The sequence below is a fragment of the Camelus bactrianus genome, chromosome 6, assembly GCF_048773025.1.
Source record: "Camelus bactrianus isolate YW-2024 breed Bactrian camel chromosome 6, ASM4877302v1, whole genome shotgun sequence".
NCBI lineage: Eukaryota > Metazoa > Chordata > Mammalia > Artiodactyla > Camelidae > Camelus > Camelus bactrianus.
The window spans coordinates 95242244-95263755 of record NC_133544.1 but is presented as its reverse complement, the minus strand read 5'-3'; positions in this window follow the sequence as shown (position 1 = coordinate 95263755).

Genomic DNA, 21512 nt, shown 5'->3' with positions numbered 1-21512 from the left:
TTTCTCTTCTTCCATTTGATAGTCAGTGAGATTGATGGATACACCCACTAGCCTCTATCTTCTCCTGTTAGAGAGACACACACATAGCCAGACACACGGGCCTCCTCCTTCTTCTCCAGTAGATATAGATCGTGACAGACTCACAGACACACAGAAAAACAGACACATTAGTCTTCTCCTCCTCTGTCAGACAGAGCCATAGACACTGTAGCCTCCTCCTTCTACTCGATTAGATACAGGTTCATACATTGATATCTGATAGATAGACAGACACACAGACAGACATACTAGCCTACTCCTCCTCCAGTAGATTCAGATATAGACTGATAGACAGACACAGTAACCTCCTTCTCCTTTACTTACAGATACATAGATAGACAGACCCGCACGCACACACGCACACATACAGGCACACACAAACACACTGGCCAACTCCGCTTCCTCAAATAGGTAGATAGGTAGATAGACACACTAAAAACCTCCTTCAACAGACACAAAAATAAAAGACACCTTAGCCTACTCCTGTGCCGCCTATAGATAGATAGATAGATACATAGATAGATAGATAGATAGATAGATAGATAGATAGATAGATAGATAGATAGATAGATACATAGATAGATACATAGATAGATAGATAGATAGATAGAATAATAGATAGAGAGAGAGAGAGATTGATAGAGAGAGAGATATTTTGATAGCTAGGCAGGCAAGGAGATAGACATGCTAGTCACCTCCTCCCCCGTTAGATAAACAGACAGACACACACATAGACTAACCTCTCCCATCCTCCAATAGATAGGCAGTGAGGCAGGCAGTCAGACAGACAGACACTCTAGTGGTGTGGTGCGGTCTGGGGACGGGGTTCGGCGGCTGTTACGGGGTACAAGGTTGCCCCTGGAACCCAGAGGATTTTCTCCCATGTCCCTAGCTGCTTTGCCTGGGGGCTGCCTCCTCTCCCCCACGTTTCTAGGACTCAAGCCTTTCAAGTCAGCCTGCTCCTGGTAGCGGGCGTGGTGAGGTCAGGGGAAGAGGTCGGGGGCAGTGAACAGGCGCACAGCAGCTAAGGGGATGCCTCGCACACTTGGGGTCATTTTCCTCCCATCTGCCCCTCTCCTGGCCTTAGGCCGACCTCTGCAACACCAGGTTTGCGGGATTTATATCTGCTTGTCAGCAGGGTTCTGGGATGCTGGCGAGCTGAGTTCAGGGTAAAGGGACGTCGCGGCAGGCGGACTGCCTCAGGTTAGCCGATCAATTTGCTCCCATCTCCACAACGGCCTGGCCTGGGGACGGCCTCTCCTGCCACAGGTTCACAGTATGCACGTTTTCAGCTCAGCCTGCGCCCCGGAGTCTTTCACGGTGCTGTCAGGGGCTGCAGTGAGTACGTGAGGCTGCCCAACGGAGCCCCTGTATTTGCTCCCATCTCCCACTTGGCCGGTCCTGGGGTCGGTCTCAGCTACCCTAGGTACAGGAGGAGCACATCTCCGTGCTGGCCTGATCACGGGAGGAGGGCGCGGGGTGGTGAGGGGGCGGGGAGGGGGCGGGGCGGGAGCGGCTGCAGAGAGGGCCGATGCCAGAGGCGCGGGCTGCCCAGGAAAGCCTGTGAATTTCCCCCCAGTGTCCCCCTCAGCATGCTCTGGGGGAGCCCTCTGCTGCATCAGGGTGGCAATTTGCATCCCTCCAAGTCGGTCGAGTCCTTGGAGCATTCCTCCATTAGACAGACAGACAGACAAATAAATACACAGACAGAAACACTATCCTCTTCCTCCATGTAGAAACAAACATATACCCTTTATTACCCCTCCTCAGCCATTAGATAGGTAAATAGTTACATATATAGACCGACAGACACATACCCACACACACACAAGCCTCCTCCTACACCTCAACTAACAAGGTAGGCAGATAGACACACTAATGTCCTCTTCCAACCTACAGACACACAGATAAAATCACACACGCGCCTGCTCTTATGCCTCCACTACATTGATAGATAGATAGATACATAGATAGATAGATAGATAGATAGATGGATAGATTGATAGGCAGGCAAAGATAGAGACATCCTAGTCGTCTTCTCCTCCGTGAGATAAACATACACACACCCACATAGAGTAGCCTTTCCCCTCCTCCAGTACATAAGCAGTCAGGAAGGCAGTCAGACAGACGGACACACTAGAGGCGGGGTGCAGGGTGCGGTCTGCGGACGGGGTCGGCGGCGGCGACCGAGGACTCGGGTGCCCCTGGCGAGCCAGAGAAATTTCCCCAGTGTCCCTAGCGGCCTGGCATCGGGGCGGCCTCTGCTACCCCACATGTGCGGGATTTAATTCTCCTTGTCAGCCAGGTGGTGGGAGGATGGCGAGGTGAGTTCAGGGGACAGGGACATTGAGGGGAGCGGACTGCCTCGGGTGAGCCGGTCACTTTGCCCCAATCTCCACAACGGCCTGGCCTGGCGGCGGCCTCCCCTGCCCCAGGTTGACACTATGCACGTTTGCAGGTCAGCCTGCGCCCCGGAGGCGGGCACGGTGCTGTCAGGGGCTGCAGTGAGGACGCGGGGCTGCCCCAAGGAGCCCCTGTATTTGCTCCCATCTCCTCCTTGGCCGGTCCTGGGGTCGGTCTCTGGTACCCTATGTACAAGATTTTCAGGTCTCTGTGGTGGCCGGCTCCCGGGAAGCGAGTGCGGGGTGTTCAGGGGGCGGGGAGGGGGTGGTTCGTTGGCGGCTACAGGGAAGGCAGAAGCGGGGGGCTCGAGCTGCCATGGCAAGCCTGTCATTTCCACGCAGTGTCCCCCTCAACATGCTCTGTGCGCGCCCTCTGCTGCCTCAGGGTGGCAATCGTAATCTCTCAAGGTCGGTCGAGTCCTGGGAGGCTTCCTCCGTTAGACACACACACAGACATACAGACAGACAGACAAAGAAATACACAGACAGACAGACTAGCCACTTCCTCCATTGAGAAACAGCCATATATCCTAACCTCCTAATCCTCATCCATTATATAGTTAGACAGATACATAGTCAGATACACACACACACACACACACACACACAATCTAGCCTCCTCCTACTCCTCAATTAGGCAGGTTCATAGACACACTAATCTACTCCATTAGAAAATAGTTTGACCAACTTAATAGACTCTTTCTCTTCTTCCATTTGATAGATAGTCAGTGAGATTGATGGATACACCCACTAGCCTCTATCTTCTCCTGTTAGAGAGACACACACATACCCAGACACACGGGCCTCCTCCTTCTTCTCCAGTAGATATAGATCGTGACAGACTCACAGACACACAGAAAAACAGACACATTAGTCTTCTCCTCCTCTGTCAGACAGAGCCATAGACACTGTAGCCTCCTCCTTCTACTCGATTAGATACAGGTTCATACATTGATATCTGATAGATAGACAGACACACAGACAGACATACTAGCCTACTCCTCCTCCAGTAGATTCAGATATAGACTGATAGACAGACACAGTAACCTCCTTCTCCTTTACTTACAGATACATAGATAGACAGACCCGCACGCACACACACACACATACAGGCACACACAAACACACTGGCCTACTCCGCTTCCTCAAATAGGTAGATAGGTAGATAGACACACTAAACACCTCCTTCAACAGACAGAAAAATAAAAGACACCTTAGCCTACTCCTTTGCCACCTATAGATAGATAGATAGATAGATAGAATAATAGATAGATAGATAGAGAGAGAGATTGATAGAGAGAGAGATATTTTGATAGATAGGCAGGCAAGGAGATAGACATGCTAGTCACCTCCTCCTCCGTTAGATATACAGACAGACACACACATAGACTAAATTCTCCCATCCTCCAATATATAGGCAGTGAGGCAGGCAGTCAGACAGACAGACACTCTAGTGGTGTGGTGCGGTCTGGGGACGGGGTTCGGCGGCTGCTACGGGGTACAAGGTTGCCCCTGGAACCCAGAGGATTTTCTCCCATGTCCCTAGCTGCTTTGCCTGGGGGCTGCCTCCTCTCCCCCACGTTTCTAGGACTCAAGCCTTTCAAGTCAGCCTGCTCCTGGTAGCGGGCGTGGTGAGGTCAGGGGAAGAGGTCGGGGGCAGTGAACAGGCGCACAGCAGCTAAGGGGTAGCCTCGCACACTTGGGGTCATTTTCCTCCCATCTGCCCCTCTCTTGGCCTTAGGCCGACCTCTGCTACACCAGGTTTGCGGGATTTATATCTGCTTGTCAGCAGGGTTCTGGGATGCTGGCGAGCTGAGTTCAGGGTAAAGGGACGTCGCGGCAGGTGGACTGCCTCAGGTTAGCCGATCAGTTTGCTCCCATCTCCACAACGGCCTGGCCTGGAGACGGCCTCACCTGCCCCAGGTTCACAGTATGCATGATTGCAGGACAGCCTGCGCCCCGGAGGCGGGCGCGGTGCTGTCAGGGGCTGCAGTGAGGAGGCGGGGCTGCCCGACGGAGCCCGTGTATTTGCTCGCATCTCCTCCTTGGCCGGTCCTGGGGTCGGTCTCTGGTACCTTATGTACAAGATTTTCAGGTCTCTGTGGTGGCCGGCTCCCGGGAAGAGAGTGCGGGGTGTTCAGGGGGCGGGGAGGGGGTGGTTCGTTGGCGGCTACAGGGAAGGCAGAAGCAGGGGGCTCGAGCTGCCCAGGCAAGCCTGTCAATTTCCACCCAGTGGCCCCCTCAGCCTGCTCTGGGGCGCCCTCTGCTGCCTCAGGGTGGCAATTGGCATCCCTCCATTCGGTCGAGTCCTGGGAGCATTCCTCCATTAGACAGACAGACAGACAAATAAATAGACAGACAGAAACACTATCCTCTTCCTCCATGTAGAAACAAACATATACCCTTTATTACTCCTCCTCAGCCATTAGATAGGTAGATAGTTACATACATAGACAGACAGACACATACCCACACACACACAAGCCTCCTCCTACTCCTCAACAAACAAGGTAGGCAGATAGACACACTAATGTCCTCTTCCAACCTACAGACACACAGATAGAAAGACACACAAGCCTGCTCCTTTGCCTCCTCTACATTGATAGATAGATAGAAAGATACATAGATAGATAGATAGAAAAATAGATAGATAGATAGATAGATGGATAGATTGATAGGCAGGCAAAGATAGAGACATCCTAGTCGTCTTCTCCTCCGTGAGATAAACAGACACACACCCACATAGAGTAGCCTCTCCCCTCCTCCAGTACATAAGCAGTCAGGAAGGCAGTCAGACAGACGGACTCACAAGAGGCGGGGTGCGGGGTGCGGTCTGCGGACGGGGTCGGCGGCGGCGACCGAGGACTCGGGTGCCCCTGGCGAGCCAGAGGATTTTCCCCAGTGTCCCTAGCGGCCTGGCCTCGGGGCGGCCTCTGCTACACCACATGTGCGGGATTTAATTCTCCTTGTCAGCCAGGTGGTGGGAGGATGGCGAGGTGAGTTCAGGGGACAGGGACTTCGCGGGGAAAGGACTGCCTCGGGTGAGCCGGTCACTTTGCCCCGATCTCCACAACGGCCTGTCTTGGCGGCGGCCTCTCCTGCCCCAGGTTGACAGTATGCACGTTTGCAGGTCAGCCTGCGCCCCGGAGGCGGGCGCGCTGCTGTCAGGGGCTGCAGTGAGGATGCGGGGCTGCCCCACGGAGCCCCTGTATTTGCTCCCATCTCCCACTTGTCCGGTCCTGGGTTCGATCTCATCTACCCTAGGTACAGGAGGAGCACATCTCCGTGCTGGCCTGATCCCGGAAAGCGGGCGCGGGGTGGTCAGGGGGCGGGGCAGGGCGGGAGCGGCTGCAGAGAGGGCCGATGCGGGAGGCACGGGCTGCCCAGGAAAGCCTGTGGATTCCCCCCAGGTGTCCCCCTCAGCATGCTCTGGGGGCGCCCTCTGCTGCCTCAGGGTGGCAATCGGAATCTCTCCAGGTCGGTCGAGTCCTGGGAGGCTTCCTCCGTTAGACACACACACAGACATACAGACAGACAGACAGACAAAGAAATACACAGACAGACAGACTAGCCACTTCCTCCATTGAGAAACAGCCATATATCCTAACCTCCTACTCCTCATCCATTAGATAGTTAGACAGATACATAGTCAGACACACACACACACACACACACACACACACACATTCTAGCCTCCTCCTACTCCTCAATTAGGCAGATTCATAGACACACAAATCTACTCCATTAGATAATAGTTAGACCAACTGAATAGACTCTTTCTCTTCTTCCATTTGATAGATAGTCAGTGAGATTGATGGATACACCCACTAGCCTCTATCTTCTCCTGTTAGAGAGACACACACATAGCCAGACACAAGGGCCTCCTCCTTCTTCTCCAGTAGATATAGATCGTGACAGACTCACAGACACACAGAAAAACAGACATATTAGTCTTCTCCTCCTCTGTCAGACAGAGCCATAGACACTGTAGCCTCCTCTTTCTACTCGATTAGAGACAGGTTCATACATTGATATCTGATAGATAGACAGACACACAGACAGACATACTAGCCTACTCCTCCTCCAGTAGATTCAGATATAGACTGATAGACAGACACAGTAACCTCCTTCTCCTTTACTTACAGATACATAGATAGACAGACCCGCACGCACACACGCACACATACAGGCACACACAAACACACTGGCCTACTCCGCTTCCTCAAATAGGTAGATAGGTAAATAGACACACTAAACACCTCCTTCAACAGACAGAAAAATAAAAGACAACTTAGCCTACTCCTTTGCCACCTATAGATAGATAGATAGATAGATAGATAGATAGATAGATAGATAGATAGATACATAGATACATAGATAGATGGATAGATAGATAGAATAATAGATAGATAGATAGAGAGAGAGATTGATAGAGAGAGAGATATTTTGATAGATAGGCAGGCAAGGAGATAGACATGCTAGTCACCTCCTCCTCCGTTAGATATACAGACAGACACACACATAGACTAAATTCTCCCATCCTCCAATATATAGGCAGTGAGGCAGGCAGTCAGACAGACAGACACTCTAGTGGTGTGGTGCGGTCTGGGGACGGGGTTCGGCGGCTGCTACGGGGTACAAGGTTGCCCCTGGAACCCAGAGGATTTTCTCCCATGTCCCTAGCTGCTTTGCCTGGGGGCTGCCTCCTCTCCCCCACGTTTCTACGACTCAAGCCTTTCAAGTCAGCCTGCTCTTGGTAGCGGGCGTGGTGAGGTCAGGGGAAGAGGTCGGGGGCAGTGAACAGGCGCACAGCAGCTAAGGGGATGCCTCGCACACTTGGGGTCATTTTCCTCCCATCTGCCCCTCTCTTGGCCTTAGGCCGACCTCTGCTACACCAGGTTTGCGGGATTTATATCTGCTTGTCAGCAGGGTTCTGGGATGCTGGCGAGCTGAGTTCAGGGTAAAGGGACGTCGCGGCAGGCGGACTGCCCCCGGTTAGCCGAACAGTTTGCCCCCATCTCCACAACGGCCTGGCATGGGGACGGCCTCTCCTGCCCCAGGTTCACAGTATGCATGATGGCAGGTCAGCCTGCGGCACGGAGGCGGGCGCGGTGCTGTCAGGGGCTGCAGTGAGGAGGCGGGGCTGCCCCACGGAGCCCGTGTATTTGCTCCCATCTCCTCCTTGGCCGGTCCTGGGGTCGGTCTCTGGTACCCTATGTACAAGATTTTCAGGTCTCTGTTCTGGCCGGCTCCCGGGAAGCGAGTGCGTGGTTTTCGGGGGCGGGGAGGGGGTGGTTCGTTGGCGGCTACAGGGAAGGCAGAAGCGGGGGGCTCGAGCTGCAAAGGCAAGCCTGTCAATTTCCCACCAGTGTCCCTTTCGGCATGCTCTGGGGGCGCCCTCTGCTGCCTCAGGGTGGCAATCGGAATCCCTCCAGGTCGGTCGAGTCCTGGGAGGCTTCCTCCGTTAGACACACACACAGACAAACAGACAGACAGACAGACAGACAAAGAAATACACAGACAGACAGACTAGCCACTTCCTCCGTTGAGAAACAGCCATATATCCTAACCTCCTACTCCTCATCCATTAGATAGTTAGACAGATACATAGTCAGACACACACACACAAAACACACACACACACACACACAGAAACACACACACATTCTAGCCTCCTCCTACTCCTCAATTAGGCAGGTTCATAGACACACTAATCTACTCCATTAGATAATACTTGGACCAACTTAATAGACTCTTTCTCTTCTTCCATTTGATAGATAGTCAGTGAGATTGATGGATACATCCACGAGCCTCTATCTTCTCCTGTTAGACAGACACACACATAGCCAGACACACGGGCCTCCTCCTTCTTCTCCAGTAGATATAGATCGTGACAGACACTCAGACACACAGAAAAACAAACACATTAGTCTTCTCCTCCTCTGTCAGACAGAGCCATAGTCACTGTAGCCTCCTCTTTCTACTCGATTAGATACAGGGTCATACATTGATATCTGATAGATAGACAGACACACAGACAGACATACTAGCCTACTCCTCCTCCAGTAGATTCAGATATAGACTGATAGACAGACACAGTAACCTCCTTCTCCTTTACCTCCAGATACATAGAAAGATACACCCGCAAGCACACACGCACACATACAGGCACACACAAACACACTGGCCTACTCCGCTTCCTCAAATAGGTAGATAGGTAGATAGACACACTAAAATCCTCCTTCAACAGACAGAAAAATAAAAGACACCCTAGCCTACTCCTTTGCCACCTCTAGATAGATAGATAGATACATAGATAGATAGATAGATAGATAGATAGATAGATAGATAGATAGATAGATAGGTAGATTGAATAATAGATAGATAGATAGATATACAGATTGATAGAGAGAGAGATATTTTGATAGCTAGGCAGGCAAGGAGATAGACATGCTAGTCACCTCTTCCTCCGTTAGATAAACAGACAGACACACACATAGACTAACCTCTCCCATCCTCCAATAGATAGGCAGTGAGGCAGGCAGTCAGACAGACAGACAATCTAGGGGTTGGGTGCGGTCTGGGGACGGGGTTCGGCGGCAGCTACGGGGTATAAGTTTGCCCCTGGAGACCCAGAGGATTTTCTCCCATGTCTCTAGCTGCTTTGCCTGGGGGCTGCCTCCTCTCCCCCACGTTTCTAAGACTCAAGCCTTTCAAGTCAGCCTGCTCCTGGTACCGGGCGTGGTGAGGTCAGGGGAAGAGATCGGGGGCGGAGAAGAGGCGCACAGCAGCTAAGGGGATGCTTCGCACACTTGGGGTCATTTTCCTCCCATCTGCCCCTCTCCTGGCCTCGGGCCGACCTCTGCTACCCCAGGTTTGCGGGATTTATATCTCCTTGTCAGCAGGGTCCTGGGATGCTGGCGAGCTGAGTTCAGGATAAAGGGACGTCGCGGCAGGCGGACTGCCTCCGGTTAGCCGATCAGTTTGCTCCCATCTCCACAACGGCCTGGCCTGGGGACGGCCTCTCCTGCCCCAGGTTCACAGTATGCATGATTGCAGGTCAGCCTGCGCCCCGGAGGCGGGCTCGGTGCTGTCAGGGGCTGCAGTGAGGAGGCGGGGCTGCCCCACGGAGCCCGTGTATTTGCTCCCATCTCCTCCTTGGCCGGTCCTGGGGTCGGTCTCTGGTACCCTATGTACAAGATTTTCAGGTCTCTGTGGTGGCCGGCTCCCGAGAAGCGAGTGCGGGGTGTCCAGGTGGCGGGGAGGGGGTGGTTCGTTGGCGGCTACAGGGAAGGCAGATGCGGGAGGCACGGGCTGCCCAGGAAAGCCTGTGGATTTCCCCCCAGGTGTTCCCCTCAGCATGCTCTGGGGGCGCCCTCTGCTGCCTCAGGGTGGCAATCGGAATCCCTCCAGGTCGGTCGATTCCTGGGAGGCTTCCTCCGTTAGACACACACACAGACAAACAGACAGACAGACAGACAGACAGACAGACAAAGAAATACACAGACAGACAGACTAGCCACTTCCTCCATTGAGAAACAGCCATATATCCTAAACTCCTACACCTCATTCATTAGATAGTTAGACAGATACATAGTCAGACACACACACACAAAACACACACACACACACACACACACACACATTCTAGCCTCCTCCTACTCCTCAATTAGGCAGGTTCATAGACACACTAATCTACTCCATTAGATAATAGATAGAACAACTTAATAGACCCTTTCTCTTCTTCCATTTGATAGATTCTCAGTGAGATTGATGGATACACCCACTAGCCTCTATCTTCTCCTGTTAGAGAGACACACACATAGCCAGACACACGGGCCTCCTCCTTCTTCTCCAGTACATATAGATCGTGACAGACTCACAGACACACAGAAAAACAGACACATTAGTCTTCTCCTCCTCTGTCAGACAGAGCCATAGACACTGTAGCCTCCTCCTTCTACTCGATAAGATACAGGTTCATACATTGATATCTGATAGATAGACAGACACACAGACAGACATACTAGCCTACTCCTCCTCCAGTAGATTCAGATATAGACTGATAGACAGACATAGTAACCTCCTTCTCCTTTACTTACAGATACATAGATAGACAGACTCGCACGCACACACGCACACATACAGGCACACACAAACACACAGGCCTACTCCGCTTCCTCAAATAGGTAGATAGGTAGATAGACACACTAAACTCCTCCTTCAACAGACAGAAAAATAAAAGACACCCTAGCCTACTGCTTTGCCACCTCTGAAGAAATAGATAGATAGATAGATAGATAGATAGATAGATAGATAGATAGATAGATAGATAGAATAATAGATAGATAGAGAGAGAGAGAGATTCATAGAGAGAGAGAAATTTTGATAGCTAGGCAGGCAAGGAAATAGGCATGCTAATCACCACCTCCTCCGTTAGATAAACAGACAGACACACACATAGACTATCCTCTCCCTACCTCCAGTAGAAAGGCACTGAGGCAGGCAGTCAGACAGACAGACAATCTAGGGGTGGGGTGCTGTCTGGGGACGGGGTTCGGCGGCGGCTACGGGGTACAAGGTTGCCCGTGGAGACCCAGAGGATTTTCTCACATGTCCCTAGCTGCTTTCCCTGGGGGCTGCCTCCTCTCCCCCACGTTTCTAGGACTCAAGCTTTTCAAGTCAGCCTGCTCCTGGTAGCGGGCGTGGTGAGGTCAGGGGAAGAGATCGGGGGCGGAGAAGAGGCGCACAGCAGCTAAGGGGATGCCTCGCACACTTGGGGTCACTTTCCTCCCATCTGCCCCTCTCCGGGCCTCGGGCCGACCTCTGCTACCCCAGGTTTGCGGGATATATATCTGCTTGTCAGCAGGGTCCTGGGATGCTGGCGAGCTGAGTTCAGGGTAAAGGGACGTCGCGGCAGGCGGACTGCCCCCGGTTAGCCGATCAGTTTGCCCCCATCTCCACAACGGCCTGGCCTGGGGACGGCCTCTCCTGCCCCAGGTTCACAGTATGCATGATGGCAGGTCAGCCTGCGGCACGGAGGCGGGCGCGGTGCTGTCAGGGGCTGCAGTGAGGAGGCGGGGCTGCCCCACAGAGCCCGTGTATTTGCTCCCATCTCCTCCTTGGCCGGTCCTGGGGTCGGTCTCTGGTACCCTATGTACAAGATTTTCAGGTCTCTGTTCTGGCCGGCTCCCGGGAAGCGAGTGCGTGGTTTTCGGGGGCGGGGAGGGGGTGGTTCGTTGGCGGCTACAGGGAAGGCAGAAGCGGGGGGCTCGAGCTGCAAAGGCAAGCCTGTCAATTTCCCACCAGTGTCCCCTTCGGCATGCTCTGGGGGCGCCCTCTGCTGCCTCAGGGTGGCAATCGGAATCCCTCCAGGTCGGTCGAGTCCTGGGAGGCTTCCTCCGTTAGACACACACACAGACAAACAGACAGACAGACAGACAGACAAAGAAATACACAGACAGACAGACTAGCCACTTCCTCCGTTGAGAAACAGCCATATATCCTAACCTCCTACTCCTCATCCATTAGATAGTTAGACAGATACATAGTCAGACACACACACACAAAACACACACACACACACACACACAGAAACACACACACATTCTAGCCTCCTCCTACTCCTCAATTAGGCAGGTTCATAGACACACTAATCTACTCCATTAGATAATACTTAGACCAACTTAATAGACTCTTTCTCTTCTTCCATTTGATAGATAGTCAGTGAGATTGATGGATACATCCACGAGCCTCTATCTTCTCCTGTTAGACAGACACACACATAGCCAGACACACGGGCCTCCTCCTTCTTCTCCAGTAGATATAGATCGTGACAGACACTCAGACACACAGAAAAACAAACACATTAGTCTTCTCCTCCTCTGTCAGACAGAGCCATAGTCACTGTAGCCTCCTCTTTCTACTCGATTAGATACAGGTTCATACATTGATATCTGATAGATAGACAGACACACAGACAGACATACTAGCCTACTCCTCCTCCAGTAGATTCAGATATAGACTGATAGACAGACACAGTAACCTCCTTCTCCTTTACCTCCAGATACATAGAAAGATACACCCGCAAGCACACACGCACACATACAGGCACACAAAAACACACTGGCCTACTCCGCTTCCTCAAATAGGTAGATAGGTAGATAGACACACTAAAATCCTCCTTCAACAGACAGAAAAATAAAAGACACCCTAGCCTACTGCTTTGCCACCTCTAGATAGATAGATAGATACATAGATAGATAGATAGATAGATACTAAGATAGATAGATAGATAGATAGATAGATAGATAGATGGATAGATGGATAGATTGATAGGCAGGCAAAGATAGAGACATCCTAGTCGTCTTCTCCTCCGTGAGATAAACAGACACACACCCACATAGTGTAGCCTCTCCCCTCCTCCAGTACATAAGCAGTCAGGAAGGCAGTCAGACAGACGGACACACTAGAGGCGGGGTGCAGGGTGCCGTCTGCGGACGGGGTCGGCGGCGGCGACCGAGGACTCGGGTGCCCCTGGCGAGCCAGAGGAATTTCCCCAGTGTCCCTAGCGGCCTGGCCTCGGGGCGGCCTCTGCTACCCCACATGTGCGGGAGTTAATTCTCCTTGTCAGCCAGGTGGTGGGAGGATGGCGAGGTGAGTTCAGGGGACAGGGACTTTGCGGGGAGCGGACTGCCTCGGGTGAGCCGGTCACTTTCCCCCGATCTCCACAACGGCCTGGCCTGGCGGCGGCCTACCCTGCCCCAGGTTGACACTATGCACGTTTGCAGGTCAGCCTGTGCCCCGGAGGCGGGCGCGGTGCTGTCAGGGGCTGCAGTGAGGAGGCGGGGCTGCCCCACGGAGCCCGTGTATTTGCTCCCATCTCCTCCTTGGCCGGTGCTGGGGTCGGTCTCTGGTACCCTATGTACAAGATTTTCAGGTCTCTGTGGTGGCCGGCTCCCGAGAAGCGAGTGCGGGTTGTTCAGGGGGCAGGGAGGGGTGGTTCGTTGGCGGCTACAGGGAAGGCAGAAGCGGGGGGCTCGAGCTGCCATGGCAAGACTGTCAATTTCCACGCAGTGTCCCCCTCAGCATGCTCTGGGGGCGCCCTCTGCTGCCTCAGGGTGGCAATCGGAATCTCTCCAGGTCGGTCGAGTCCTGGGAGGCTTCCTCCGTTAGACACACACACAGACAAACAGACAGACAGACAGACAAAGAAATACACAGACAAACATACTAGCCACTTCCTCCATTGAGAAACAGTCATATATCCTAACCTCCTACTCCTCATCCACTTGATAGTTAAACAGATACATAGTCAGACAGACACACACACACACACACACACACACATTCTAGCCTCCTCCTACTCCTCAATTAGGCAGGTTCATAGACACACTAATCTACTCCATTAGATAATAGTTAGACCAACTTAATAGACTCTTTCTTTCTTCCATTTGATAGATAGTCAGTGAGATTGATGGATACACCCACTAGCCTCTATCTTCTTCTGTTAGAGAGACACACACATACCCAGACACACGGGCCGCCTCCTTCTTCTCCAGTAGATATAGATCGTGACAGACTCACAGACACACAGAAAAACAGACACATTAGTCTTCTCTTCCTCTGTCAGACAGAGCCATAGACACTGTAGCCTCCTCCTTCTACTCGATTAGTTACAGGTTCATACATTGATATCTGATAGATAGACAGACACACAGACAGACATACTAGCCTACTCCTCCTCCAGTAGATTCAGATATAGACTGATAGACAGACACAGTAACCTCCTTCTCCTTTACTTACAGATACATAGATAGACAGACCCGCACGCACACACACACACATACAGGCACACACAAACACACTGGCCTACTCCGCTTCCTCAAATAGGTAGATAGGTAGATAGACACACTAAACACCTCCTTCAACAGACAGAAAAATAAAAGACACCTTAGCCTACTCCTTTGCCACCTATAGATAGATAGATAGATAGATAGATAGATAGATAGATAGATAGATAGATAGATAGAATAATAGATAGATAGAGATAGAGATTGATAGAGAGAGAGATATTTTGATAGCTAGGCAGGCAAAGACATATATATGCAATTCACCTCATCCTCCGTTAGATAAACAGACAGACACACACATAGACTAACCTCTCCCATCCTCCAAAAGATAGGCAGTGAGGCCGGCAGTCAGACAGACAGACACTCTAGAGGTTTGGTGCGGTCTGGGGACGGGGTTCGGCGGCGGCTACGGGGCATTAGGTTGCCCCTGGAGACCCAGAGGATTTTCTCCCATGTCCCTAGCTGCTTTGCCTGGGGGCTGCCTCCTCTCCCCCACGTTTCTAGGACTCAAGCCTTTCAAATCAGCCTGCTCCTGGTAGCGGGCGTGGTGAGGTCAGGGGAAGAGGTCGGGGGCAGAGAAGAGGCGCACAGCAGCTAAGGGGATGCCTCGCACACTTGGGGTCATTTTCCTCCCATCTGCCCCTTTCCTGGCCTCGGGCCGACCTCTGCTACCCCAGGTTTGAGGGATTTATATCTGCTTGTCAGCAGGGTCCTGGGATGCTGGCGAGCTGAGTTCAGGGTAAAGGGACGTCGCGGCAGGCGGACTGCCTCCGGTTAGCCGATCAGTTTGCTCCCATCTCCACAACGGCCTGGCCTGGGGACGGCCTCTCCTGCCACAGGTTCACAGTATGCATGATTGCAGGTCAGCCTGCGCCCCGGAGGCGGGCGCGGTGCTGTCAGGGGCTGCAGTGAGGAGGCGGGGCTGCCCCACGGAGCCAGTGTATTTGCTCCCATCTCCTCCTTGGCCGGTCCTGGGGTCGGTCTCTGGTACCCTATGTACAAGATTTTCAGGTCTCTGTGGTGGCCGGCTCCCGGGAAGCGAGTGCGGGGTGTTCAGGGGGCGGGGAGGGGGTGGTTCGTTGGCGGCTACAGGGAAGGCAGAAGCGGGGGGCTCGAGCTGCCCAGGCAAGCCTGTCAATTTCCACCCAGTGGCCCCCTCAGCCTGCTCTGGGGCGCCCTCTGCTGCCTCAGGGTGGCAATTGGCATCCCTCCAAGTCGGTCGAGTCCTGGGAGCATTCCTCCATTAGACAGACAGACAGACAAATAAATAGACAGACAGAAACACTATCCACTTCCTCCATGTAGAAACAAACATATACCCTTTATTACTCCTCCTCAGCCATTAGATAGGTAGATAGTTACATACATAGACAGACAGACACATACCCACACAAACACTAGCCTCCTCCTACTCCTCAACTAACAAGGTAGGCAGATAGACACACTAATGTCCTCTTCCAACCTACAGACACACAGATAAAAACACACACGCGCCTGCTTCTATGCCTCCAATACATTGATAGATAGATAGATAGATAGATAGATAGATAGATAGATAGATAGATAGATATATAGATAGATAGATTGATAGGCAGGCAAAGATAGAGACATCATAGTCGTCTTCTCCTCCATGAGATAAACAGACACACACCCACATAGTGTAGCCTCTCCCCTCCTCCAGTACATAAACAGTCAGGAAGGCAGTCAGACAAACGGACACACTAGAGGCGTGGTGCAGGGTGCGGTCTGCGGACGGGGTCGGCGGCGGCGACCGAGGACTCGGGTGCCCCTGGCGAGCCAGAGGATTTTCCCCAGTGTCCCTAGCGGCCTGGCCTCGGGGCGGCCTCTGCTACCCCACATGTGCGGGATTTAATTCTCCTTGTCAGCCAGGTGGTGGGAGGATGGCGAGGTGAGATCAGGGGACAGGGACTTCGCGGGGAGCGGACTGCCTCGGGTCAGCCGGTCACTTTGCCCCGATCTCCACAACGGCCTGGCCTGGCGGCGGCCTCCCCTGCCCCAGGTTGACACTATGCAGGTTTGCAGGTCAGCCTGCGCCCCGGAGGCGGGCACGGTGCTGTCAGGGGCTGCAGTGAGGACGCGGGGCTGCCCCACGGAGCCCCTGTATTTGCTCCCTTCTCCCCATTGGCCGGTCCTGGGGTCGGTCTCAGCTACCCTAGGTACAGGAGGAGCACATCTCCGTGCTGGCCTGATCCCGGGAGGAGGGCGCGGGGTGGACAGGGGGCGGCGCGGGGGCGGGGCGGGAGCGGCTGCAGAGAGGGCCGATGCGGAAGGCGCGGGCCGCCCAGGAAAGCCTGTGGATTTCCCCCCAGTGTCCCCCTCAGCATGCTCTGCGGGCGCCCTCTGCTGCCTCAGGGTGGCAATCGGAATCCCTCCAGGTCGGTCGAGTCCTGGGAGGCTTCCTCCGTTAGACACACACACAGACATACAGACAGACAGACAGACAGACAAAGAAATACACAGACAGACAGACTAGCCACTTCCTCCATTGAGAAACAGCCATATATCCTAACCTCCTACTCCTCATCCATTAGATAGTTAGACAGATACATAGTCAGACACACACACACAAAACACACACACACACACACACACACAGACACACACACACATTCTAGCCTCCTCCTACTCCTCAATTAGGCAGCTTCATAGACACACTAATCTACTCCATTAGATAATAGTTACACCAACTTAATAGACTCTTTCTCTTCTTCCATTTGATAGATAGTCAGTGAGATTGATGGATACACCCACTAGCCTCTATCTTCTCCTGTTTGAGAGACACACACATAGCCAGACACACGGGCCTCCTCCTTCTTCTCCAGTAGATATAGATCGTGACAGACACTCAGACACACAGAAAAACAAACACATTAGTCTTCTCCTCCTCTGTCAGACACAGCCATAGTCACTGTAGCCTCCTCTTTCTACTCGATTAGATACAGGTTCATACATTGATATCTGATAGATAGACAGACACACAGACAGACATACTAGCCTACTCCTCCTCCAGTAGATTCAGATATAGACTGATAGACAGACACAGTAACCTCCTTCTCCTTTACTTACAGATACATAGATACACAGACCCGCAAGCACACACGCACATATACAAGCACACACAAACACACTGGCCTACTCCGCTTCCTCAAATAGGTAGATAGGTAGATAGACACACTAAACACCTCCTTCAACAGACAGAAAAATAAAAGACAACTTAGCCTACACCTTTGCCACCTATAGATAGATAGATAGATAGATAGATAGATAGATAGATAGAGAGATAGATAGATAGATAGATAGATAGATAGTTAGAATAATAGATAGATAGAGAGAGAGAGAGATTGATAGAGAGAGAGATATTTTGATAGCTAGGCAGGCAAGGAGATAGACATGCTAGTCACCTCCTCCTCCGTTAAATAAACAGACAGACACACACATAGACTAACCTCTCCCATCCTCCAATAGATAGGCAGTGAGGCAGGCAGTCAGACAGACAGACAATCTAGGGGTTGGGTGCGGTCTGGGGACGGGGTTCGGCGGCCGTTACGGGGTGCAAGTTTGCCCCTGGAGACCCAGAGGATTTTCTCCCATGTCCCTAGCTGCTTTGCCTGGGGGCTGCCTCCTCTCCCCCACGTTTCTAGGACTCAAGCCTTTCAAGTCAGCCTGCTTCTGGTAGCGGGCGTGGTGAGGTCAGGGGAAGAGGTCGGGGGCAGAGAAGAGGCGCACAGCAGCTAAGGGGATGCCTCGCACACTTGGGGTCATTTTCCTCCCATCTGCCCCTCTCCTGGCCTCGGGCCGACCTCTGCTACCCCAGGTTTGCGGGATTTATATCTGCTTGTCAGCAGGGTCCTGGGATGCTGGCGAGCTGAGTTCAGGATAAAGGGACGTCGCGGCAGGCGGACTGCCTCCGGTTAGCCGAACAGTTTGCTCCCATCTCCACAACGGCCTGGCCTGGGGACGGCCTCTCCTGCCCCAGGTTCACAGTATGCATGATTGCAGGACAGCCTGCGCCCCTGGAGGCGGGCGCGGTGCTGTCAGGGGCTGCAGTGAGGAGGCGCGGCTGCCCCACGGAGCCCGTGTATTTGCTCCCATCTCCTCCTTGGCCGGTCCTGGGGTCGGTCTCTAGTACCCTATGTACAAGATTTTCAGGTCTCTGTGGTGGCCGGCTCCCGAGAAGCGAGTGTGGGGTGTTCAGGGGGCGGGGAGGGGGTGGTACGTTGGCGGCTACAGGGAAGGCAGAAGCGGGGTTTCGAGCTGCCCAGGCAAGCCTGTCAATTTCCACCCAGTGGCCCCCTCAGCCTGCTCTGGGGCGCCCTCTGCTGCCTCAGGGTGGCAATTGGCATCCCTCCAAGTCGGTCGAGTCCTGCGAGCATTCCTCCATTAGACAGACAGACAGACAAATAAATACACAGACAGAAACACTATCCTCTTCCTCCATGTAGAAACAAACATATACCCTTTATTACCCCTCCTCAGCCATTAGATAGGTAAATAGTTACATACATAGACCGACAGACACATACCCACACACACACTAGCCTCCTCCTACTCCTCAACTAACAAGGTAGGCAGATAGACACACTAATGTCCTCTTCCAACCTACAGACACACAGATAAAAACACACACGCGCCTGCTTCTATGCCTCCAATACATTGATAGATAGATAGATAGATAGATAGATAGATAGATAGATAGATAGATAGATTGATAGGCAGGCAAAGATAGAGACATCCTAGTCGTCTTCTCCTCCGTGAGATAAACAGACACACACCCACATAGTGTAGCCTCTCCCCTCCTCCAGTACATAAGCAGTCAGGAAGGCAGTCAGACAGACGGACACACTAGAGGCGGGGTGCAGGGTGCGGTCTGCGGACGGGGTCGGCGGCGGCGACCGAGGACTCGGGTGCTCCTCGCGAGCCAGAGGAATTTCCCCAGTGTCCCTAGCGGCCTGGCCTCGGGGCGGCCTCTGCTACCCCACATGTGCGGGATTTAATTCTCCTTGTCAGCCAGGTGGTGGGAGGATGGCGAGGTGAGTTCAGGGGACAGGGACTTCGCAGGGAGCGGACTGCCTCGGGTGAGCCGGTCACTTTGCCCCGATCTCCACAACGGCCTGGCCTGGCGGCGGCCTCCCCTGCCCCAGGCTGACACTATGCACGTTTGCAAGTCAGCCTGCGCCCCGGAGGCGGGCACGGTGCTGTCAGGGGCTGCAGTGAGGACGCGGGGCTGCCCCAAGGAGCCCCTGTATTTGCTCCCATCTCCCCATTGGCCGGTCCTGGGGTCGGTCTCAGCTACCCTAGGTACAGGAGGAGCACATCTACGTGCTGGCCTGATCCCGGGAGGAGGGCGCGGGGTGGACAGGGGGCGGCGCGGGGGCGGGGCGGGAGCGGCTGCAGAGAGGGCCGATGCGGGAGGCGCGGGCTTCCCAGGAAAGCCTGTGGATTTCCCCCCAGTGTCCCCCTCAGCATGCTCTGGGGGCGCCCTCTGCTGCCTCAGGGTGGCAATCGGAATCCCTCCAGGTCGGTCGAGTCCTGGGAGGCTTCCTCCGTTAGACACACACACAGACATACAGACAGACAGACAGACAGACAAAGAAATACACAGACAGACAGACTAGCCACTTCCTCCATTGAGAAACAGCCATATATCCTAACCTCCTACTCCTCATCCATTAGATAGTTAGACAGATACATAGTCAGACACACACACACAAAACACACACACACACACACACACAGACACACACACACATTCTAGCCTCCTCCTACTCCTCAATTAGGCAGCTTCATAGACACACTAATCTACTCCATTAGATAATAGTTAGACCAACTTAATAGACTCTTTCTCTTCTTCAATTTGATAGATAGTCAGTGAGATTGATGGATACACCCACTAGCCTCTATCTTCTCCTGTTAGAGAGACACACACATACCCAGACACACGGGCCTCCTTCTTCTTCTCCAGTAGATATAGATCGTGACAGACACTCAGACACACAGAAAAACAAACACATTAGTCTTCTCCTCCTCTGTCAGACAGAGCCATAGTCACTGTAGCCTCCTCTTTCTACTCGATTAGATACAGGTTCATACATTGATATCTGATAGATAGACAGACACACAGACAGACATACTAGCCTACTCCTCCTCCAGTAGATTCAGATATAGACTGATAGACAGACACAGTAACCTCCTTCTCCTTTACCTACAGATACATAGAAAGACAAACCCGCACGCACACACGCACACATACAGGCACACACAAACACACTGGCCTACTCCGCTTCCTCAAATAGGTAGATAGGTAAATAGACACACTAAACTCCTCCTTCAACAGACAGAAAATTAAAAGACACCCTAGCCTACTCCTTTCCCATCTCTAGATAGATAGATAGATAGATAGATAGATGATAGATAGATAGATAGATAGATAGATAGATAGATAGATAGATAGATATATAGATAGTTAGAGAGATAGAGAGATAGATAGAATAATAGATAGACAGAGAGAGAGAGAGATTGATAGAGGGAGAGATATTTTGATAGCTAGGCAGGCAAGGAGATAGACATGCTATTCACCTCCTCCTCCGTTAGATAAACAGACAGACACACACATAGACTAACCTCTCCCATCCTCCAATAGATAGGCAGTGAGGCCGGCAGTCAGACAGACAGACAATCTAGGGGTTGGGTGCGGTCTGGGGACGGGGTTCGGCGGCGGCTACGGGGTACAAGTTTGCCCCTGGAGACCCAGAGGATATTCTCCCATGTCCCTAGCTGCTTTGCCTGGGGGCTGCCTCCTCTCCCCCACGTTTCTAGGACTCAAGCCTTTCAAGTCAGCCTGCTACTGTAGCGGGCGTGGTGAGGTCAGGGGAAGAGGTCGGGGGCAGAGAAGAGGCGCACAGCAGCTAAGGGGATGCCTCGCACACTTGGGGTCATTTTCCTCCCATCTGCCCCTCTCCTGGCCTCGGGCCGACCTCTGCTACCCCAGGTTTGCGGGATTTATATCTGCTTGTCAGCAGGGTCCTGGGATGCTGGCGAGCTGAGTTCAGGGTAAAGGGACGTCGCGGCAGGCGGACTGCCTCCGGTTAGCCGATCAGTTTGCTCCCATCTCCACAACGGCCTGGCCTGGGGACGGCCTCTCCTGCCCCAGGTTCACAGTATGCATGATTGCAGGACAGCCTGCGCCCCGGAGGCGGGC